Below are 24320 nucleotides of genomic sequence, written 5' to 3'. Positions count from 1 at the left end.
TCTTTTGATGGTGTATGTTTGGGCATTCGAACCTTTTCTTACCCGCTTTTTACAAACTATGCTCGGACATTCAAACCTTCTTGTAGCCGAACACATCCACTCCTGCTTTTGATGATGTATGGTTGGGCATTCGAACCTACTTCTTGCCCGCTTTTCATTAATTATGGGTGGACATTCACACCTTGTCGCAGCCAAACACCTCCGCTCCCTGTTTTGATCATGTATGGTTGGACATTCGCACCTTTTCTCAACCGCTTTTTGCAAACTATGGTCAGCAATTCACAGCTTCCTCTCCACCATACTTGTATGGTGGAAGATTCACACCCACTTGCATCCGAAGACCTCCGCCCCCACTTTTGTTGATATTTAGTCGGTCATTCGCACCTTACCCGCTTTTGGCAAACTATGGCCTTCTTGCAGCCAAACACCTCTGATCTCGCTTTTGATGATGTAAGGTTGGGCATTCAGACCTTGCTTCCCCTGCTTTTCACCAAATATAGTCGGACATTCACACCTTCTTGCAGCCGAACACTTCCGTTCCACCTTTTAGTGTTCTATAACACCTTTTTTTCACCGCATTTTATAGATTATGGTTGGAAATTCTCAACCATTGTCATCCGAAGACCTCTCCTCCCGCTTTTGTTAATATATTTGAACTTTAGTCGGACATTCACACCTTCTTGCAGCTGAACCACCTCCGCTCCCTGTTTTGATCATGTATGGTCTGGCAATACTACCTTTTCTTACCCGTTTGTGAGTAATTATGGCTGGACATTCACACCTACTTTCAGCAGAACACCACCTCTCTCGCTTTTGATGATGTATGGACCGGCATTCTTACCTTTTCTAACACATTTTTCAGCAATTATGGTCGGACATTCCCACCTACTCAGAGCCGAACACCTCCGCTCCCGCATTTGATGGTGTATAGTCGGGCATTCTCACTCTTTCTCATCAGCTTTTTGCAAATTATGATCTGATATTCACAGCTGCTTTTGATAATGTATGGTTGGGCATTCGCACCTTTTTTTACCCATTTTTCAGGAATTATGGGTGGACATTCACACCGTCTTTCAGCTGAAAACATCCTCTCCCGCTTATGATCATGTGCGGTTTGATATTCGAAAATTTTCTTTCATGTTTTAAAGAAATTATTGATGGACATTCAGACCTTCTTGCAGCTGAACCCCTCTGCTCGCGCTTTTGATGGTGTATAGTAGGGTTTTCGAGCCTTTTCTTCCCGGTTTTTACAAATTATGGTTGGACATTCAGACCTTCTTGCAACCTAACACCTCCGCTCCCTCTTTTGATCATACATTGTCTGGCATTCGCACCTTGTCTTTCGCGCTTTTTACAAACTTTAGTCGGACATTCAGACCTTCTTGCAGCTGAACCACCTCCGCTCCCTGTTTTGATCATGTATGGTCTGGCAATACTACCTTTTCTTACCCGTTTGTGAGTAATTTTGGCTGGACATTCACACCTACTCAAAGCCGAACAACTCCGCTACCGCATTTGATGGTGTATAGTCGGGCATTCTCACCCTTTCTCATCAGCTTTTTGCAAATTATGATCTGACATTCACACCTACTTGCAGTCGAACAGCTCTGCTCCCGCTTTTGATTATGTTTGGTTGGATATTCGAACCTTTTCTTCACTGCTTTTTACAAACTTTGTTCGGAGGTACACGTCTTCTTGAAGCCGAACACCTCCGCTTCCGCTTTTGATGGTGTATAGTCGGGCTTTCGAGCCTTTTCTTACCTGGTTTTTAGAAATTATGGTTGGACATTCAGACCTCGCAGCCGAACACCTCCGCTCCCTCTTTTGATCATACATTGTCGGTTATTCGCACCTTGTCTTACCCGCTTTTTACAAACTATAGTCAGACATTCACACGTTGCAGCTGAACCACCTCTGCTCCCTGTTTTGATTATGTATGGTCTGGCAATACTACCTTTTCTTACCCGGTTGTGAGTAATTATGGCTGGACATTCACACCTACTTGCAGTCGAACAGCTCTGCTCCCGCTTTTGATTTTGTTTGGTTGGATATTCGAACCTTTTCTTAACTGCTTTTTACAAACTTTGGTCGGACGTTCACACCTTCTTGCAGCCGAACAACTCCACTCCCGCTATTTATTGTGTACAGTCGGGTAGTTTAACCTTTTCTTACCCGCTTTTTACCAACTATGGTCGGACATTCACACCGTCTTACAGCGGAACACCTCCGCTTCCGCTTTTGATGGTGTATAGTCGGGCATGCGAACCTTTTCTTACCCGCTTTTTACAAACTATGGTCGGACATTCAAACCTTCTTGTAGCCGAAAGCCTCCGCTGCCTCTTTTGATCATACATTGTCGGGCATTCGCACCCTTTCTTATCCGCTTTTTATAAAACCATGGTCGGACTGTCACAACTTCTTGTAGCCGAACACATCTGCTCCCGCTATCGATTGTGTACAGTTGGGTTTTTTAACCTTTTCTTACCCGCTTTTTACCAGCTCTGGTCGGACATTCACACCTTCTTACAGCGGAACACGTCCGCTCCCTCTTTTGATGGTGTATTTTCGGGCATTCAAACCTTTTCTTACCCGCTTTTTACAAACTATGCTCGGACATTCAGACCTTCTTGCAGCTGAATCACCTCCGCTCCCTGTTTTGATTATGTATGGTCTGGCAATACTACCTTTTCTTACCCGTTTGTGAGTAATTATGGCTGGACATTCACACCTACTTTCAGCAGAACACCACCTCTCTCGCTTTTGATGATGTATGGACCGGCATTCTTACCTTTTCTAACACATTTTTCAGCAATTATGGTCGGACATTCCCACCTACTCAGAGCCGAACACCTCCGTTCCCGCATTTGATGGTGTATAGTCGGGCATTCTCACTCTTTCTCATCAGCTTTTTGCAAATTATGATCTGATATTCACAGCTGCTTTTGATAATGTATGGTTGGGCATTCGCACCTTTTTTTACCCATTTTTCAGGAATTATGGGTGGACATTCACACCGTCTTGCAGCTGAAAACATCCTCTCCCGCTTATGATCATGTGCGGTTTGATATTCGAAAATTTTCTTTCATGTTTTAAAGAAATTATTGATGGACATTCAGACCTTCTTGCAGCTGAACCCCTCTGCTCGCGCTTTTGATGGTGTATAGTAGGGCTTTCGAGCCTTTTCTTCCCGGTTTTTACAAATTATGGTTGGACATTCAGACCTTCTTGCAACCTAACACCTCCGCTCCCTCTTTTGATCATACATTGTCTGGCATTCGCACCTTGTCTTACGCGCTTTTTACAAACTTTAGTCGGACATTCAGACCTTCTTGCAGCTGAACCACCTCCGCTCCCTGTTTTGATCATGTATGGTCTGGCAATACTACCTTTTCTTACCCGTTTGTGAGTAATTTTGGCTGGACATTCACACCTACTCAAAGCCGAACAACTCCGCTACCGCATTTGATGGTGTATAGTCGGGCATTCTCACCCTTTCTCATCAGCTTTTTGCAAATTATGATCTGACATTCACACCTACTTGCAGTCGAACAGCTCTGCTCCCGCTTTTGATTATGTTTGGTTGGATATTCGAACCTTTTCTTAACTGCTTTTTACAAAATTTGTTCAGAGGTACACGTCTTCTTGAAGCCGAACACCTCCGCTTCCGCTTTTGATGGTGTATAGTCGGGCTTTCGAGCCTTTTCTTACCTGGTTTTTAGAAATTATGGTTGGACATTCAGACCTTGCAGCCGAACACCTCCGCTCCCTCTTTTGATCATACATTGTCGGTTATTCGCACCTTGTCTTACCCGCTTTTTGCAAACTATAGTCAGACATTCACACGTTGCAGCTGAACCACCTCTGCTCCCTGTTTTGATTATGTATGGTCTGGCAATACTACCTTTTCTTACCCGGTTGTGAGTAATTATGGCTGGACATTCACACCTACTTGCAGTCGAACAGCTCTGCTCCCGCTTTTGATTTTGTTTGGTTGGATATTCGAACCTTTTCTTAACTGCTTTTTACAAACTTTGGTCGGACGTTCACACCTTCTTGCAGCCGAACACCTCCGCTTCCGCTTTTGATAGTATATATTCGGGCATTCGAACCTTTTCTTACCCGCTTTTTACAAACCATGGGTGGACTTTCACACCTTCTTGTACCCGAACAACCCTGCTCCCGCTATTGGTGGTGTACAGTCGGGTATTTTAACCTTTTCTTACCCGCTTTTTACAAACTATGGTCGGACATTCACACCTTCTTACAGCGGAACACGTCTGCTCCACCTTTTAGTGTTCTATCACACCTTTTTTTCACCGCATTTTATGGATTATGGTTGGAAATTCTCAACCACTCTCATCCGAAGACCTCTCCTCCCGCTTTTGTGAATATATTTGAACTTTAGTCGGACATTCACACCTTCTTGCAGCTGAACTACCTCCGCTCCCTGTTTTGATCATGTATGATCTGGCAATACTACATTTTCTTACCTGTTTGTGAGTAATTATGGCTGGACATTCACACCTACTTTCAGCAGAACACCACCTCTCTCGCTTTTGATGATGTATGGACCGGCATTCTTACCTTTTCTAACACATTTTTCAGCAATTATGGTCGGAGATTCACACCTACTAACAGACGAACAACTCCGCTCCCGCATTTGATGGTGTATAGTTGCTGTTTTGCAAATTATGATCTGACATTCACACTTACTTGCAGTCGAACAGTTCTGCTCCCGCTTTTGATTATGTTTGGTTGGATATTCGAAACTTTTCTTAACTGCTTTTTACAAACTTTGGTTGGACGTTCAAACCCTCTTGTAACCGAACACATCCACAGCTGCTTTTGATGATGTATGGTTGGGTATTCGCACCTTTTTTTTACCCATTTTTCAGTAATTATGGGTGGACATTCACACCTTCTTGCAGCTGAACACCTCCTCTCCCACTTATGATCATGTGCGGTTTGATTTTCAAAATTTTTACTTTAATTTTTTCTAGCAATTATTGATGGACATTCAGACCTTCTTGCAGCTGAACAACTCCGCTCCCTCTTTTGATCATAAATTGTCGGGCATTCGAACCTTTTCTTACCCGCTTTTTACAAAACTTGGTCGGACTTTCACACCTTTTAGTAGCCGAACAACTCCGCTCCCGCTATTGATTGTGTACAGTCGGGTATTTTAACCTTTTCTTACCCGCTTTTTACCAACTATGGTCGGACATTCATAACTTCTTACAACGGAACACCTCCGCTCCTTATTTTGATGATGTATGGTTGGGCATTCAAACCTACTTGTTGCCCGCTTTTCATTAATTATGGGTGGACATTCACACCTTGTCGCAGCCAAACACCTCCGCTCCCTGTTTTGATGGTGTATAATGGTGGACATTCGCACCTTTTCTCACCCGCTTTTTACTATGGTCGGCCATTCACAGCTTCCTCTCCACCATACTTGTATGGTGGGATATTCACACCCACTTGCATCCGAAGACCTCCGCCCCCACTTTTGTTGATATTTAGTCGGTCATTCGCACCTTACCCGCTTTTGGCAAACTATGGCCTTCTTGCAGCCAAACACCTGATCTCGCTTTTGATGATGTAAGGTTGGGCATTCAGACCTTGCTTCACCTACTTTTCACCAAATATAGTCGGACATTCACACCTTCTTGCAGCCGAACACTTCCGCTCCACTTTTGAGTGTTCTATGTAGCATTCACACCTTTTTCTTCACCGCATTTTATAGATTATGGTTGGAAATTCTCACCCACTCTCATCCGAAGACCTCTCCTCCCGCTTTTGTTAATGTATAGTCGGGCATGAGAACCTTTTCTTACCCGCTTTTTACAAATTATGGTTGGACATTCACACCTACTTGCAGCCGAATACTGATACTGATCCTCCCGTAATAAAATGGTCGGATCTTATCAAACACACTTTGTTTCTTGTGACAATCAAGTCAGCGAAACAGCGTATACACGTCAAGACACTGAATCAAGTTTGCCACAAGAACTCATAAGTTTGGCAGTATTGCTCTGCCGTCAGCAATCATACACCCATTTTATTTTCGTGAGACATGTGCAGGCACCTGTTCATCTACTGTTCTATCACTATGAATTAGTTTATCTATTATCAATAAGGATACTTCTACAACTACTATCAAAGTATGTCCGGACTTCTTATGTTGTCAGTTGCTATATATGAATAAGTGGGTAGCTACTGACAAGCATTAAGCATGTCACACAGCCCAAACATATAACATTTCAGGACACACCACACAGTTAACAACCACAGTGAAGCGTGTCAAAGCCCAAACATGTAACATTCAACGGGACACTTACACAACACATTCAAATCAAACAGTCAGACAACATACAAGAACATATACCCCAGCCGGCATTGCTCCCTGCCTATTTTCCTACAGCTCACTATGTGTGCGCACACCTTTATTCACAAACTCTTCAACTTATACTCTTTTACCGAAGCTGCTACAGCTCGATTGGCCGAATACCCTTAGATCCTATTTCGGTGAATTTGACATCTGCCTTACATGTAACAGATTAGCGATTTAGTTTGAGTGAAGGAATTCATTTTATAGCAAAATCCCAAATCGTGAAGAACTCATGAAAGTAAGCTTATTCTCGGATTCATGAAACTTTAGATTTGCTCTGTCTTTTACTGCAAAGTACAACGTTGTTTTTTTTGTTTAAATCTTTCTAGACATGGTAAATATGAAGGACAAAGCAGTTTTAACATAGTTTGAGTGAAGGAATTCATTTTATAGATAAAATCCCAAGAGTCTGCTGAGAAACAAGAATGAATGCGAAGTAGACTTTAACACGGCTCTAGGAGCGAGCCGAGTGTGGGCTAACCGGGAGAATTGCTTGAAAGAAACGCGACACCGAATGAGCGGTCAGAACAAAGCCTCAATACGGTTTTCCCGTGGTGTTTTTGTTGCTGCCTTGTCTTTTGCACAGAGTAAAAGACAAGGCAGCCATCGAATAGGGCCCGATTGTTCCTACTTGGTCAGCCGAGGAGCAAGGGGGGGAGCAAGCGTCTCAACCAAGCAAAGCTCACCATGGGGAAGGTGGCTATGCCAACTAGCCTGATGCCCTGCTCCCGCAGTGATGGATAATCGTACTCTGGTTTCTCTTCATAACGTACAAGTCTTTCGCCTTTTACTAAAGACTTCCGTGGAAAGCAGCACTAATGAGTTGTTTCTATTTTTGGCAGGCTTTACCTTTGCGGGTGAAGCCCTTTCCGTCTGTGCAAAAGAAATCTTGTTACTGTGCAGAGTGACTTCTCTGAGTAGAGTCGCCTTACTTGTTGCAACTGTGCCGATGTTGCTTGGATGGTGCTTGCTGGAGCGTGCGGTAGTGCAAAGTTATACCATTTAAAAGGGCTGAAGAGTGCTCAGTGCAGCGGGTGGGCGGAGGTGCAAAGTGACACTCTGGCCACCTATGGCCATAAAAAGAACACCACTACAAGTGCGCATTGTGCCAGGAAGGGCCCTCGGACGTGAACCAGTGGACAGATATCACTTCTCGGCCTTTTGGCTAAGATCAAGTGTAGTACCTGTTCTTATCAGTTTAATATCTGATATGGCCTTTGTACGAGGACTACATATTAAATTGATTTTTAGCAATAGGAGTTGAAAAAGGAGCTTGCTCCGTTCACTCCAAGCATCGACCCGGTACTGCAGTGCCGCTGGGAACGGTGCGCTCTTCTCTGCTCTTGTGAAAAAGCAAACAGTGGTGCAGGATGGAAGTTTCAGGGAGCCCAAGATGAAACTTTCTTTTAGTCTGCTGAGAAAAGAGAGTGAATGCGAAGTAGACTTTAACACAGCTCTGGGGGCAAGCCGAGTGCGGGCTAACCGGGAGAATTACTTGAAAGAAACGCGACACTGAATGAGCGGTCAGAACAAAGCCTCAATACAGTGTTCCCGTGGTGTTTGTGGCTGCCTTGTCTTTTGCACAGAGTAAAAGACAAGGCAGCCATCGAATAGGGCCCGATTTTTCCTACTTGGTCAGCCGAGGATCATGGAGGGGGAGCAAGCGTCTCAACCAAGCAAAGCTCACCATGGGGAAGGTGGCTATGCCAACTAGCCTGATGCCCTGCTCCCGCAGTGACGGATAATCGTACTCTGGTTTCTCTTCATAACGTACAAGTCTTTCGCCTTTTACTAAAGACTTCCGTGGAAAGCAGCACTAATGAGTTGTTTCTATTTTTGGCAGGCTTTACCTTTGCGGGTGAAGCCCTTTCCGTCTGTGCAAAAGAAATCTTGTTACTGTGCAGAGTGACTTCTCTGAGTAGAGTCGCCTTACTTGTTGCGACTGTGCCGATGTTTGAAGCTGGAGTGCAACGTTGTTGCTTGGATGGTGCTTGCTGGAGCGTGCGGGAGTGCAAAGTTATACCATTTAAAAGGGCTGAAGAGTGCTCAGTGCAGCGGGTGGGCGGAGGTGCAAAGTGACACTCTGGCCACCTATGGCCATAAAAAGAACACCGCTACAAGTGTGCATTGTGCCAGGAAGGGCCCTCGGACGTGAACCAGTGGACAGTTATCGCTTCTCGGCCTTTTGGCTAAGATCAAGTGTAGTACCTGTTCTTATCAGTTTAATATCTGATATGGCCTTTGTACGAGGACTACATATTAAATGGATTTTTAGCAATAGGAATTGAAAAAGGAGCTTGCTCCGTTCACTCCAAGCATCGACCCGGTACTGCAGTGCCGCTGGGAACGGTGCGCTCTTCTCTGCTCTTGTGAAAAAGCAAACAGTGGTGCAGGATGGAAGTTTCAGGGAGCCCAAGATGAAACTTTCTTTTAGTCTGCTGAGAAAAGAGAGTGAATGCGAAGTAGACTTTAACACAGCTCTGGGGGCGAGCCGAGTGCGGGCTAACCGGGAGAATTGCTTGAAAGAAACGCGACACTGAATGAGCGGTCAGAACAAAGCCTCAATACGGTGTTCCCGTGGTGTTTGTGGCTGCCTTGTCTTTTGCACAGAGTAAAAGACAAGGCAGCCATCGAATAGGGCCCGATTTTTCCTACTTGGTCAGCCGAGGAGCAAGGAGGGGGAGCAAGCGTCTCAACCAAGCAAAGCTCACCATGGGGAAGGTGGCTATGCCAACTAGCCTGATGCCCTGCTCCCGCAGTGACAGATAATCGTACTCTGGTTTCTCTTCATAATGTACAAGTCTTTCGCCTTTTACTAAAGACTTCCGTGGAGAGCAGCACTAATGAGTTGTTGCTATTTTTGGCAGGCTTTACCTTTGCGGGTGAAGCCCTTTCTGTCTGTGCAAAAGAAATCTTGTTACTGTGCAGAGTGACTTCTCTGAGTAGAGTTGCCTTACTTGTTGCGACTGTGCCGATGTTTGAAGCTGGAGTGCAAAGTTGTTGCTTGAATGGTGCTCGCTGGAGCGTGCGGGAGTGCAAAGTTATACCATTTAAAAGGGCTGAAGAGTGCTCAGTGCAGCGGGTGGGCGGAGATGCAAAGTGACACTCTGGCCACCTCGAAAACCGAGGTTACATCCAGTACCAGGGGCAGCCCAAGCTCTGCCGCAAGTGTGGTGAGCATGGGCACCTGGTTGAGGCTTGTACCAAGGTGATATGTGGGAAGTGCAGAGAAATTGGGGACACTTTTGGAGAGTGTCCAAATGGCAGGAAATGTAATCTCTGTGGAGAATTAAATCACCTCTTCTGAGATTGCCCTAAATCTTTTGCCAACAAATTAAAGACGGTAAAGCCACAGTCAAGCCAACAAAGAGAAGGACCAGAGGTGGCAGTTGGTGAACAAAGTGAAGAGGTTGACCCAATAAATTCAAACTTCCCGCTAAAAGCTTGGATTGGAAGTGAGGAGCAAAAAGGAGAGGGGCCTGTAGAGGCCTCACCACTCAGTGCTGAAGTCTGTGAGAATTCACAGGCAGAGGGTGGAGCTAAGCTAAATGAGGAGGAAGAGCAGACAGGTGAGTCTAGTGAAGGTACTCACCTCCCCGAAGGTCAACAGCCGAGGAGGACGGCATCTGAGTTGTCCTCTGATTCCCTTTAGCTCTGCAATCAACCCCCAGGGACTCAAAGTTAAATGCAACATTGCATCAGAGGCCAACACGAGAGTCCGAAAAGGAGAGCTAGTTTCCCAAGAAATAACCTGAGTGTGTAATTTGTTTTGATAACTTAGAAAAACGAAAATGACATACCTACTTTCCTTTATCCTTTTAATGGTTCTCACCTTCTCAACACTAAATGTGAGAAGTGTGAAATCAAAGACAAGAGCCCAGAGTATTATATCCTTCTTAGACTCCATAAAATCAGATGTGTTTTTAATACAAGAATGTGGACTACCTTTTTTGAAAAACCATAGACAATGGGAGGAAATGTGGCCCAATTTATCGATATGGAGTGGCTCAAATCAAATTAAAAATGATGGTGTGGCCATTCTAATTAAAAATCCGCATGTTCTGGTGCGAGACGGACGGGCACTTTTAGCACACTTGAATTTTATGGGGCAAGACTTTAACCTCTTAAATATTTATGGTTTCAATGGAAAAAATGACAGGTATGACCTTTTAGAAGATTACTCACAAACGGGTAAGAAATGGTAGTATTGCCAGACAATACATGATCAAAACAGGGAGCGGAGGTGGTTCAGCTGCAAGGTGTGAATTTCTGACTAAAGTTTGTAAAAAGCGCGTAAGACAAGGTGCGAATGCCCAACAATGTATGATCAAAAGAGGGAGCGGAGGTTTTCGGCTGCAAGGTCTGAATGTCCAACCATAATTTGTAAAAACCGGGGAAGAAAAGGCTCGAAAGCCCGACTATACACCATCAAAAGCGGGAGCGGAGGTGTTCAGCTGCAAGAAGGTGTGAATGTCCGACCATAGTTGGTAAAAAGCGGGTAAGAAAAGGTTAAAATGCCCGACTGTACACCATCAAAAGCGGAAGCGGAGGTGTTCGGCTTCAAGAAGACGTGAACCTCCGAACAAAGTTTGTAAAAAGCAGTTAAGAAAAGGTTCGAATATCCAACCAAACATAATCAAAAGCGGGAGCAGAGCTTTTCGACTGCAAGTAGGTGTGAATGTCAGATCATGATTTGCAAAAAGCTGATGAGAAAGGGTGAGAATGCCCGACTATACACCATCAAATGCGGGAGCGGAGTTGTTTGTCTGTGAGTAGGTGTGAATCTGCGACCATAATTGCTGAAAAATGTGTTAGAAAAGGTAAGAATGCCGGTCCATACATCATCAAAAGCGAGAGAGGTGGTGTTCTGCTGAAAGTAGGTGTGAATGTCCAGCCATAATTACTCACAAACGGGTAAGAAAAGGTAGTATTGCCAGACCATACATGATCAAAACAGGGAGCGGAGGTGGTTCAGCTGCAACGTGTGAATGTCTGACTATAGTTTGTAAAAAGCGGGTAAGACAAGGTGCGAATGCCCGACAATGTATAATCAAAAGAGGGAGCGGAGGTGTTCGGCTGCAAGGTCTGAATGTCCAACCATAATTTCTAAAAACCGGGTAAGAAAAGGCTCAAAAGCCCGACTTTACACCATCAAAAGCGGGAGCGGAGGTGTTCAGCTGCAAGAAGGTGTGAATGTTCGACTAAAGTTTGTAAAAATCTGGTAAGACAAGGTATGAATGTCCGACAATGTATGATCAAAAGCGGGAGCGGAGATGTTCAGCTGCAAGAAGGTCTGAATGTCCATCAATAATTGCTAGAAAAAATTAAAGTAAAAATTTCGAAAATCAAACCGCACATGATCATAAGTGGGAGAGGAGGTGTTCAGCTGCAAGAAGGTGTGAATGTCCACCCATAATTCCTTAAAAATGGGTAAAAAAAAGGTGCGAATACCCAACCATACATCATCAAAAGCAGGTGTTAATGTCAGATCATAATTTGCAAAAAGCTGATGAGAAAGGGTGAGAATGCCCGACTATACACCATCAAATGCGGGAGCGGAGTTGTTTGTCTGTGAGTAGGTGTGAATCTCCGACCATAATTGCTGAAAAATGTGTTAGAAAAGGTAAGAATGCCGGTCCATACATCATCAAAAGCGAGAGAGGTGGTGTTCTGCTGAAAGTAGGTGTGAATGTCCAGCCATAATTACTCACAAACGGGTAAGAAAAAGTAGTATTGCCAGACCATACATGATCAAAACAGGGAGCGGAGGTGGTTCAGCTGCAAGAAGGTGTGAATGTCCGACTAAAGTTCAAATATATTAACAAAAGCGGGAGGAGAGGTCTTCGGATGAGAGTGGTTGAGAATTTCCAACCATAATCTATAAAATGCGGTGAAAAAAAGGTGTGATAGAACACTAAAAGGTGGAGCGGAAGTGTTCGGCTGCAAGAAGGTGTGAATGTCCGACTATATTTGGTGAAAAGCAGGGGAAGCAAGGTCTGAATGCTCAACCTTACATCATCAAAAGCGAGATCAGAGGTGTTTGGCTGCAAGAAGGCCATAGTTTGCCAAAAGCGGGTAAGGTGCGAATGACCGACTAAATATCAACAAAAGTGGGGGCGGAGGTCTTCGGATGCAAGTGGGTGTGAATATCCCACCATACAAGTATGGTGGAGAGGAAGCTGTGAATTGCTGACCATAGTTTGCAAAAAGCGGGTGAGAAAAGGTGCGAATGTCCAACCATACACCATCAAAACAGGGAGCGGAGGTGTTTGGCTGCGACAAGGTGTGAATGTCCACCCATAATTAATGAAAAGCGGGCAAGAAGTGGGTTCGAATGCCCAACCACACATCATGAAAAGCAGGAGTGGATGTGTTCGGCTATAAGAAGGTTTGAATGTCCGAGCATAGTTTGTAAAAAGCGGGTAAGAAAAGGTTCGAATGCCCGAACATACACCATCAAAAGAGGGAGCGGAGGTGTTCCGCTGTAAGAAGGTGTGAATGTCCGACCAGAGTTGGTAAAAAGCGGGTAAGAAAAGGTTAAAAAAACCCGACTGTACACAATCAATAGCGGGAGCAGATGTGTTCGGCTACAAGAAGGTGTGACAGTCCAACCATAATTTCTAAAAACCGGGTAAGAAAAGGCTCAAAAGCCCGACTTTACACCATCAAAAGCGGGAGCGGAGGTGTTCAGCTGCAAGAAGGTGTGAATGTTCGACTAAAGTTTGTAAAAATCTGGTAAGACAAGGTATGAATGTCCGACAATGTATGATCAAAAGCGGGAGCGGAGATGTTCAGCTGCAAGAAGGTCTGAATGTCCATCAATAATTGCTAGAAAAAATTAAAGTAAAAATTTCGAAAATCAAACCGCACATGATCATAAGTGGGAGAGGAGGTGTTCAGCTGCAAGAAGGTGTGAATGTCCACCCATAATTCCTTAAAAATGGGTAAAAAAAAGGTGCGAATACCCAACCATACATCATCAAAAGCAGGTGTTAATGTCAGATCATAATTTGCAAAAAGCTGATGAGAAAGGGTGAGAATGCCCGACTATACACCATCAAATGCGGGAGCGGAGTTGTTTGTCTGTGAGTAGGTGTGAATCTCCGACCATAATTGCTGAAAAATGTGTTAGAAAAGGTAAGAATGCCGGTCCATACATCATCAAAAGCGAGAGAGGTGGTGTTCTGCTGAAAGTAGGTGTGAATGTCCAGCCATAATTACTCACAAACGGGTAAGAAAAAGTAGTATTGCCAGACCATACATGATCAAAACAGGGAGCGGAGGTGGTTCAGCTGCAAGAAGGTGTGAATGTCCGACTAAAGTTCAAATATATTAACAAAAGCGGGAGGAGAGGTCTTCGGATGAGAGTGGTTGAGAATTTCCAACCATAATCTATAAAATGCGGTGAAAAAAAGGTGTGATAGAACACTAAAAGGTGGAGCGGAAGTGTTCGGCTGCAAGAAGGTGTGAATGTCCGACTATATTTGGTGAAAAGCAGGGGAAGCAAGGTCTGAATGCTCAACCTTACATCATCAAAAGCGAGATCAGAGGTGTTTGGCTGCAAGAAGGCCATAGTTTGCCAAAAGCGGGTAAGGTGCGAATGACCGACTAAATATCAACAAAAGTGGGGGCGGAGGTCTTCGGATGCAAGTGGGTGTGAATATCCCACCATACAAGTATGGTGGAGAGGAAGCTGTGAATTGCTGACCATAGTTTGCAAAAAGCGGGTGAGAAAAGGTGCGAATGTCCAACCATACACCATCAAAACAGGGAGCGGAGGTGTTTGGCTGCGACAAGGTGTGAATGTCCACCCATAATTAATGAAAAGCGGGCAAGAAGTGGGTTCGAATGCCCAACCACACATCATGAAAAGCAGGAGTGGATGTGTTCGGCTATAAGAAGGTTTGAATGTCCGAGCATAGTTTGTAAAAAGCGGGTAAGAAAAGGTTCGAATGCCCGAACATACACCATCAAAAGAGGGAGCGGAGGTGTTCCGCTGTAAGAAGGTGTGAATGTCCGACCAGAGTTGGTAAAAAGCGGGTAAGAAAAGGTTAAAAAAACCCGACTGTACACAATCAATAGCGGGAGCAGATGTGTTCGGCTACAAGAAGGTGTGACAGTCCGACCATGGTTTGTAAAAAGCGGGTAAGAAAAGGTGCAAATGCCCGACAATGTATGATCAAAAGAGGGAGCGGAGCTTTTCGGCTACAAGAAGGTTTGAATGTCCGACCATAGTTTGTAAAAAGCGGGTAAGAAAAGGTTCGAATGCCCGACTATACACCATCAAAAGCGGAAGCGGAGGTGTTCCGCTGTAGACGGTGTGAATGTCCGACCATAGTTGGTAAAAAGCGGGTAAGAAAAGGTTAAACTACACGACTGTACACAATCAATAGCGGGAGTGGAGTTGTTCGGCTACAAGAAGGTGTGAAAGTCCGACCATGGTTTGTAAAAAACGGGTAAGATAATGTTCGAATTCCCGAATATATACCATCAAAAGCGGAAGCGGAGGTGTTCGGTTGCAAGAAGGTGTGAACGTCCGACCAAAGTTTGTAAAAAGCAGTTAAGAAAAGGTTCGAATATCCAACCAAACAAAATCAAAAGCAGGAGCAGAGCTGTTCGACTGCAAGTAGGTGTGAATGTCCAGCCATAATTACTCACAAATGGGTAAGAAGAGGTAGTATTGCCACTCCATACATGATCAAAACAGGGAGCGGAGGTGGTTCAGCTGCAACGTGTGAATGTCTGACTATAGTTTGTAAAAAGCGGGTAAGACAAGGTGCGAATGCCCGACAATGTATGATCAAAAGAGGGAGCGGAGGTGTTCGGCTGCAAGGTCTGAATATCCAACCATAATTTCTAAAAACCGGGTAAGAAAAGGCTCGAAAGCCCGACTTTACACCATCAAAAGCGGGAGCGGAGGTGTTCAGCTGCAAGAAGGTGTGAATGTTCGACTAAAGTTTGTAAAAATCTGGTAAGACAAGTTATGAATGCCCGACAATGTATGATCAAAAGCGGGAGCGGAGGTGTTCAGCTGCAAAGAAGGTCTGAATGTCCATCAATAATTGCTAGAAAACATGAAAGTAAAAATTTCTAATATCAAACCGCGCATGATCATAAGTGGGAGAGGAGGTGTTCAGCTGCAAGAAGGTGTGAATGTCCATCAATAATTGCTAGAAAACATGAAAGTAAAAATTTCTAAAATCAAACCGCACATGATCATAAGTGGGAGAGGAGGTGTTCAGCTGCAAGAAGGTGTGAATATCCACCCATAATTCCTGAAAAATGGGAAAAAAAAAGGTGCGAATGCCCAACCATACATCATCAAAAGCAGCTGTGGATGTGTTCGGCTACAAGAAGGTGTGAACGTCCAACCAAAGTTTGTAAAAAGCAGTTAAGAAAAGGTTCGAATATCCAACCAAACATAATCAAAAGCGGGAGCAGAACTGTTCGACTGCAAGTAGGTGTGGATGTCAGATCATAATTTGCAAAAAGCTGATGAGAAAGGGTGAGAATGCCCGACTATACACCATCAAATGCGGGAGCGGAGTTGTTCGTCTGTGAGTAGGTGTGAATCTCCGAACATAATTGCTGAAAAATGTGTTAGAAAAGGTAAGAATGCCGGTCCATACATCATCAAAAGCGAGAGAGGTGGTGTTCTGCTGAAAGTAGGTGTGAATGTCCAGCCATAATTACTCACAAACGGGTAAGAAAAGGTAGTATTGCCAGACCATACATGATCAAAACAGTAAGCGGAGGTGGTTCAGCTGCAAGAAGGTGTGGATGTCTGACTATAGTTTGTAAAAAGCGGGTAAGACAAGGTGCGAATGCCCGACAATGTAAGGCAAGGCAAGACAAGGCAAGTATATTTGTATAGCACAATTCAACAACAAGGTGATTCAAAGTGCTTCACAGAGACATTAAAACAGAAGAAATAAAAAGCATGATTTAAAATTTAAACAAAAGAAGGAAATAAGAACAATAGATAAAATCAGAAAAAATTATATATATGAAAGATAAAATCAATAGTTAAAACATGATTCCGTTTTGAAACTCAAGCTTATTCAAATGCAGCTGAAAATAGATGTGTCTTCAACCTGGACTGAAATACACTGAGTGTTTCAGCTGATCTGAGGCTTTCTGGGACTTTGTTCCAGACATGTGGAGCATAGAAGCTGAATGCAGCTTCTCCATGTCTGGTTTTGACTCTGGGAACTGATAAAATACCGGATCCAGATGACCTGAGGGGTCTGGAAGGTTCATAGTGGGTCAGGAGGTCACTGATGTATTTTGGTCCTTGACCATTCAGAGCTTTATAGACCAGCATCAGAACTTTAAAGTCTATCCTCTGATGGACAGGCAGCCAGTGTAAAGACTTGAGAGCTGGACTGTGATGTGCTCCACTTTTTTGGTCTTAGTGAGGACTCGAGCAGCTGAGTTCTGGATGAGCTGCAGTTGTCTAACTGACTTTTTAGGCAGACCTGTAAAGATGCTATTACAATAATCAAGCCTACTAAAGATGAATGCATGGACTAGTTTTTCCAGGTCCTGCTGAGACATCAGATCTTTTAGCCTTGATATATTCTTAAGGTGATAGTAGGCTGACTTTGTTAATGCCTTAATGTGTTTGTCCAAATTTAGGTCTGAGTCCATCACTACACCCAGATTTCTGGCCTGGTTGGTCGTTTTTAGATTTATAGATTGAAGCTCTGTGGTGACTTTCAATCGTTTATCTTTGGCTCCAAAGACAATTACCTCAGTTTTGTTTATGTTTAGCTGGAGGAAGTTGTGGCACATCCAGTCATTAATCTCCTCAATGCATTTTCCAAGGGCCTGTACAGGCCCTCTGTCTCCTGGTGACATTGTTATATACATCTGTGTGTCATCTGCATAGCTATGGTAGTTTATTTGGTTGTTTTTTATAATCTGTGCCAGTGGGAGCATGTAGATGTTAAACAGAAGAGGTCCCAGGATGGAACCTTGGGGAACTTGTGATTCTTGTCTGCTCAGATGTAAAGTTACCTATTGACACAAAGTACTTCCTGTTCTCTAAGTATGTTTTGAACCAGTTTAGTACAGTTCCGGAAAGACCAGCCCAGTTCTCCAGTTGTTTGAGTAATATATTGTGGTCAACTGTATCAAAGGCAGCACTGAGATCCAGTAAAACTAAGACTGACATTTTTCCACTGTCTGTATTCAGACATATGTCATTAAACACTTTGGTCAGAGCAGTCTCAGTGCTGTGGTGCTGTCTAAAGCCTGACTGGAAGGTATCATAGCAGTTATTTTGTGTTAAAAAGTAATTAAGCTGTTGAAAAACCGCTTTTTCAATGATCTTACTTAAAAATGGGAGATTTGAGATGGGCCTGTAGTTGTTCATTTGCGTCTTATCAAGATTGTCCTTTTTCAGCAGAGGTTTAATTACAGCTGTTTTTAGTGGCTCTGGAAACACACCTGACGTTAAGGACAGGTTCACAATCAGTAACAGGTCTGACTCCAAAGTCTTTGAGACCCCTTTGAAAAAACCTGTTGGTAGGATGTCTAAACAGCAAGAGGAGGACTTCAGGTGACGTAAGATGTCCTCCAGGTCTTTACTGTTAATGGGTTGAAATAGTGTCATGGTGTTTAAACCGGTTTTCGGTGGACACAGTACATATGCTGAACCTGCTGCTGATGTACCAACTGCTTGTCTAATATTTTGGACTTTGTCTATGAAGAATTTGGCAAAGTCATTGCAGGCCATGGTGGAATGGAGTTCATTTGCCACTGACACAGGAGGGTTTGTTAGCCTGTCAACTGTAGCAAATAAGGCCCGAGCATTATGACTGTTTTTGGTGATGATGTCAGGGAAGTAGGATTTCCTTGCATTCCTCAGTTGTAAATTATAAGAGTGAAGTTTCTCTTTATAGATGTCATAATGAACCTGGAGATTTGTTTTTCTCCATCGGCGCTCAGCTTTCCGACACACTCTTTTCCCATTTTTCACCAGTGTGGAATTTCGCCATGGAGACTTCTTCCTTCCAGAGATAACCTTCACCTTAATGGGAGCAATAGTATCCATAACATTTAACATTTTAGTATTAAAGCTACTGACGAGCTCACTGACTGAACCCCCGGACAGGGCAGGTGCTAAGGAGAAAACCTGGTTAAAGATCTTACTACTGTTTTCAGTTTTGAGATCACTGCTGTTGAGACATTTGTGTGCACTGAAATCGTACTCTCAAAGAAAACACAGGAATGGTCAGACAGGCCCACATCAGACACAGTAATCTTTGAAATGCTTAGACCCTTGGAGATCACTAAGTCTAGAGTGTGCCCCCTATTGTGCGTAGGCTCTGTTATATGCTGAGTCAGCCCAAAGTTGTCCAGAGTGTTACTCAGGTCTTTAGTCCCTCTGTCCTGAGGATTGTCCATATGGATGTTAAAATCACCAACAATAATTATACAGTCAAAATCAACACAGATCATAGACAGCAGTTCACTGAGGTCTTCAGAAAAATCTGAACAGTATTTAGGGGGCCTGTAAATATTCAGAAACAGGACACTGGGTGAGGCCTTCACCTGTATAGCCATATATTCAAAGGACTGAAAACTTCCAGGAGATAACTGCTTACATTGAAAGGATTCATTGAATAAGACTGCGACCCCTCCTCCTCTCCTGCTCACTCTGGCCTCGCTGATAAAACTGTAACCAGGAGGGGTTGACTCAATAAGAACAGCAGCACTGTTATTTTGTTCCAACCAAGTTTCAGTTAAAAACATAAAATCCAGGGTGTGCTCAGTGATAAAATCATCAATTAAGAATGTTTTCCCAGCTAAAGACCTAACATTTAATAAAGCCAACTTAAGTGTTTTAGAGGTATTATTTGCCCCCTCGTGTTTGGGTGCAGTCTGTGGCACACAAGGTATGTTTACTTTATTTAAAGATCTTTTTGAGTGCAACTCTCTGTGTTTTGACTGGGTCACATTTCTCCTTCTGTCACCTAAAAGTACAGAAATTTTAAGATCTTCTAATAAACAGGGTCCCAGCTTGTCCTGGGAAAAGTCACGACTGTCAGAATTCACACAGCCTGGACCCCTCACACATCACACATCAGACTGCGGAGACAGTACATGGTGGCAGCGTGAAGGGACAGAAGGGGGTGGGGCTGGGCTCCGTCGCTTCGGCTGCTCTAGTAGGGGCGGGGCTCGGCGGGGAACCTTTGGCCGCTTTGGTGGGGGGTTTATGGGGGATAAAAAGGGATTGGGCTGGGGGGTAGATCTAAGCCCAGCATTGACCCGTTCCATCATCTCCTCAGTGAATTTCAGGTGAGGGGAGGAGGAGGGAGAAAGGGAGGGTGAGGAGCACAATGACCTGTCAGGGGTTTGGGGGGCTGGGGAAGGTCCTGGTCCTGGTCCCTGGTCCTGGTCATTAGTGCTGTTGAGAGGGTTTGGGGCAAATAAACACCTCTCTTCTTGCCTCTGATGTCTCTCCTTTCCAAAGTTCCTCTTGGGTGGGGGCAGATGGAGTTCCTCCTCAAGGTTTCTGCTGGGATTTGTTTGTTCCTCTCTATGAGATAACTCCTTGTTTATCTCAGCCTTGGCCCCGAGCACAGATGGATGACGTAGGAAATAAAATATGTTGGAGGTGAACAGTTTCACCCCTGACTTGTTAAAATTAAATCCATTTGCCATGTATGATCAAAAGAGGGAGCGGAGGTGTTTGGCTGCAAGGTCTGAATGTCCAGCCATAATTTCTAAAAACCGGGTAAGAAAAGGCTCGAAAGCCCGACTTTACACCATCAAAAGCGGGAGCGGAGGTGTTCAGCTGCAAGAAGGTGTGAATGTTCGACTAAAGTTTGTAAAAATCTGGTAAGACAAGGTGCGAATGCCCAACAATGTATGATCAAAAGCGGGAGCGGAGGTGTTCAGCTGCAAGAAGGTCTGAATGTCCATCAATAATTGCTAGAAAACATGAAAGTAAAAATTTCGAAAATCAAACCGCACATGATCATAAGTGGGAGAGGAGGTGTTCCGCTGCAAGAAGATGTGAATATCCACCCATAATTCCTGAAAAAAGGGGAAAAAAATGGTGCGAATGCCCAACCATACATCATCAAAAGCAGCTGTAGATGTGTTCGGCTACAAGAAGGTGTGAACGTCCAACCAAAGTTTGTAAAAAGCAGTTAAGAAAAGGTTCGAATATCCAACCAAACATAATCAAAAGCGGGAGCAGAACTGTTCGACTGCAAGTAGGTGTGGATGTCAGATCCATCCATCCATCCATCATCTGCCGCTTATCCGGGGGTCGGGTCGCGGGGGCAGCAGCTTGAGCAGAGAAACCCAGACGTCTCTGTCCCCGGCCACTTCCTCCAGCTCTTCCGGGGGGACCCCGAGGCGTTCCCAGGCCAGCCGAGAGACATAGTCTCTCCAGCGTGTCCTGGGTCTTCCCCGGGGTCTCCTCCCAGTGGGACGTGCCCGGAACACCTCCCCAGGGAGGCGCCCAGGGGGCATCCTAACCAGATGCCCGAGCCACCTCATCTGACTCCTCTCAATGCGGAGGAGCAGCGGTTCTACTCCGAGCCCCTCCCGGATGACTGAGCTTCTCACCCTATCTCTAAGGGAGAGCCCAGACACCCTGCGGAGGAAACCCATTTCGGCCGCTTGTATTCGCGATCTTGTTCTTTCGGTCACTATCCACAACTCGTGACCATAGGTGAGGATGGGAACGTAGATTGACCAGTAAGTAGAGAGCTTCGCCTTCTGGCTCAGCTCCCTCTTCACAACGACGGGTCGGTGCAGAGCCCGCAACACTGCAGACGCCGCACCGATCCGCCCGTCAATCTCCCGCTCCATTTGTCCCTCACTCGTGAACAAGACCCCGAGATACTTGAACTCCTCCACTTGGGGAAGGATCTCATTCCCGACCCGGAGAGAGCATTCCACCCTTTTCCGGCTGAGAACCATAGTCTCGGATTTGGAGGTGCTGATTCTCATCCCAGCCGCTTCACACTCGGCTGCGAATCGCTCCAGTGAGAGCTGAAGGTCACGGCCTGACGACGCTAACAGAACCACATCATCTGCAAAAAGCAGAGACCCGATTCTGAGGTCGCCAAATCGGACACCCTCAACGCCCTGGCTGCGCCTAGAAATTCTGTCCATAAAAGTTAGGAACAGAATCGGTGACAAAGGGCAGCCCTGACGGAGTCCAACTCTCACCGGAAACGTATCCGACTTACTGCCGGCAATGCGGACCAAACTCTGGCACCGGTCATACAGAGACCGAACGGACCCTATCAAGGGGTCCGGCACTCCATATTCCCGGAGCACCCCCCACAGGACTCCACGAGGGACACGGTCGAACGCTTTCTCCAAGTCCACAAAACACATGTAGACTGGTTGGGCGAACTCCCATGCACCCTCCAGGATCCTGCCGAGGGTATAGAGCTGGTCCACTGTTCCACGGCCAGGACGAAAGCCACACTGCATCTCCTGAATCCGAGGCTCGATTATCCGACGGATCCTCCTCTCCAATACCCCCGAATAGACCTTACCAGGGAGGCTGAGGAGTGTGATACCCCTATAGTTGGAACACACCCTCCGGTCCCCCTTTTTAAAGAGGGGGACCACCACCCCAATCTGCCAGTCCAGAGGCACTGTCCCCGATGTCCACGCGATGCTGCAGAGGCGTGTCAGCCAAGACAGCCCTACAACATCCAGAGCCTTGAGAAACTCAGGACGGACCTCATCCACCCCCGGGGCCTTGCCACCGAGGAGCTTTTTGACCACCTCGGCAACCTCAGCCCCAGAAATGGGAGGCCCCGTCTCCGAGCTCTCCGACTCTGCCTCTTCCGAGCACGTGTTGGTAGGATTGAGGAGTTCCTCGAAGTACTCCCCCCACCGACTCACAACATCCCTAGTTGAGGTCAGCAAAGCCCCGTCCCCACTGTAAACAGTGTTGACTGTGAGCCGCTTCCCCCCCCTGAGACGCCGGATGGTGGACCAGAATCTCTTCGAGGCCGTCCGGAAATCGTTCTCCATGGTCTCACCGAACTCCTCCCAGGCCCGAGTTTTTTTCTCAGCAACCGCCGAAGCCGCAGCCCGTCTGGCCTGTCGGTACCTATCAGCTGCTTCCAGGGTCCCACTGGCCAAAAAGGCCCGATAGGACTCCTTCTTCAGCTTGACGGCTTCCCTCACCACTGGTGTCCACCAGCAGGTTCGAGGGTTGCCGCCACGACAGGCACCGACCACCTTACGGCCACAACTCTGATCAGCTGCCTCGGCAATGGAGTCACGGAACATGGCCCATTCGGACTCAATGTCCCCCACCTCCCCCGGGATATGGTTGAAGCTCTGCCGGAGGTGGGAGTTAAAGCTCCTTCTGACGGGGGATTCTGACAAACGCTCCCAGCAGACCCTCACAATACGTTTGGGCCTGCCAGGTCTGATCGGCATCCTCCCCCACCAGCGGAGCCAACTCACCACCAGGTGGTGATCAGTTGACAGCTCCGCCCCTCTCTTCACCCGAGTGTCCAGGACATACGGCCGCAAGTCCGATGATACAACCACAAAGTCGATCATCGAACTGCGGCCAAGGGTGTCCTGGTGCCAAGTGCACATATGGACACCCTTATGTCTGAACATGGTGTTCGTTATGGACAGTCCATGACCAGCACAGAAGTCCAACAACATAACACCACTCTGGTTCAGATCGGGGGGGCCGTTCCTCCCAATCACACCCCTCCAGGTCTCACTGTCATTGCCCACGTGAGCATTGAAGTCCCCCAGCAGAAAGAGGGAGTCTCCGGTAGGAGCATTCTCCAGTGCCTCCCCCAGAGACTCCAAAAAGGGTGGGTACTCTGAACTGCTGTTTGGCGCATAGGCACAAACAACAGTCAGGACTCGTCCCCCCACCCGAAGGCGGAGGGAGGCTACCCTCTCGTTCACTGGGGTAAACCCCAATGTACTGGCACACAGCCGGGGGGCAATAAGTATGCCCACACCTGCTCTGCGCCTCTCACCACGGGCAACTCCAGAGTGGAAGAGAGTCCAACCCCTCTCAAGAGGACTGGTTCCAGAGCCCAAGCCGTGCGTCGAGGTGAGTCCGACTATATCTAGCCGGAACCGCTCAGCCTCGCGCACCAGCTCCGGCTCCTTCCCCAACAGAGAGGTGACATTCCACGTCCCAAGAGCTAGCTTCAGTAGCCGAGGATCAGACCGCCAAGGCCTCTGCCTTCGGCCGCTACCCAGCTCACATCGCACCCGACCCCCTTGGCCCCTCCCACGGGCGGTGAGCCCGTCGGAAGGGGGACCCACGTCATCATTTCGGGCTATGCCCGACCGAGCCCCATGGGCACAGACCCGGCCACCAGGCGCCCGCTGCCGGGCCCCACCCCGGGCCTGGCTCCGGGGGGAGGCCCCGGTGTCCCATATCCGGGCAAGGGATCACGAGGTCCAAATTTTTTGTTCATCATAAGGGGTCTTTTGAGCTGTTCTTTGTCTGGTCCCTCATCTAGGATCTGCTTGCCTTGGGTGACCCTACCAGGGGCTTAAAGCCCCGAGCAACATAGCTCCCGGACTCATTGGGGCACGCAAACTCCCCCACCACGATAAGGTGACAGCTCAGGAGGGAGGGATGTCAGATCATAATTTGCAAAAAGCTGATGAGAAAGGGTGAGAATGCCCAACTATACACCATCAAATGCGGGAGCGGAGTTGTTCGTCTGTGAGTAGGTGTGAATCTCCGACCATAATTGCTGAAAAATGTGTTAGAAAAGGTAAGAATGCCGGTCCATACATCATCAAAAGCGAGAGAAGTGGTGTTCTGCTGAAAGTAGGTGTGAATGTCCAGCCATAATTACTCACAAACGGGTAAGAAAAGGTAGTATTGCCAGACCATACATGATCAAAACAGGGAGCGGAGGTGGTTCAGCTGCAAGAAGGTGTGAATGTC

General features: G+C 46.2%; 5 non-coding genes across 5 annotated transcripts; all 5 read left to right on the top strand.

The window, feature by feature from the left end:
• The first annotated feature begins 7137 nt into the window (after positions 1–7137).
• LOC140308241 (U5 spliceosomal RNA) lies at positions 7138–7251 on the top strand. The gene has a single exon (XR_011916206.1). It is a non-coding gene; the product is annotated as a U5 spliceosomal RNA (small nuclear RNA).
• Positions 7252–7536: 285 nt separating this feature from the next.
• LOC140307865 (U2 spliceosomal RNA) lies at positions 7537–7727 on the top strand. The gene has a single exon (XR_011915891.1). It is a non-coding gene; the product is annotated as a U2 spliceosomal RNA (small nuclear RNA).
• Positions 7728–8138: 411 nt separating this feature from the next.
• Positions 8139–8252, top strand: LOC140308239 (U5 spliceosomal RNA). Its single transcript, XR_011916204.1, has one exon. It is a non-coding gene; the product is annotated as a U5 spliceosomal RNA (small nuclear RNA).
• A 308-nt stretch (positions 8253–8560) lies between these two features.
• Positions 8561–8751, top strand: LOC140307992 (U2 spliceosomal RNA). The gene has a single exon (XR_011916007.1). It is a non-coding gene; the product is annotated as a U2 spliceosomal RNA (small nuclear RNA).
• A 411-nt stretch (positions 8752–9162) lies between these two features.
• Positions 9163–9276, top strand: LOC140308337 (U5 spliceosomal RNA). The gene has a single exon (XR_011916294.1). It is a non-coding gene; the product is annotated as a U5 spliceosomal RNA (small nuclear RNA).
• The last annotated feature ends 15044 nt before the right edge of the window (positions 9277–24320 follow it).

This window comes from Leuresthes tenuis, unplaced genomic scaffold (assembly GCF_036924035.1).
Source record: "Leuresthes tenuis unplaced genomic scaffold, fLeuTen1.0.hap1 SCAF_5, whole genome shotgun sequence".
NCBI classification, from domain to species: domain Eukaryota; kingdom Metazoa; phylum Chordata; class Actinopteri; order Atheriniformes; family Atherinopsidae; genus Leuresthes; species Leuresthes tenuis.
Note: the sequence above shows the minus strand (reverse complement) of the source record. Positions and strands in the feature narration are given on the sequence as shown.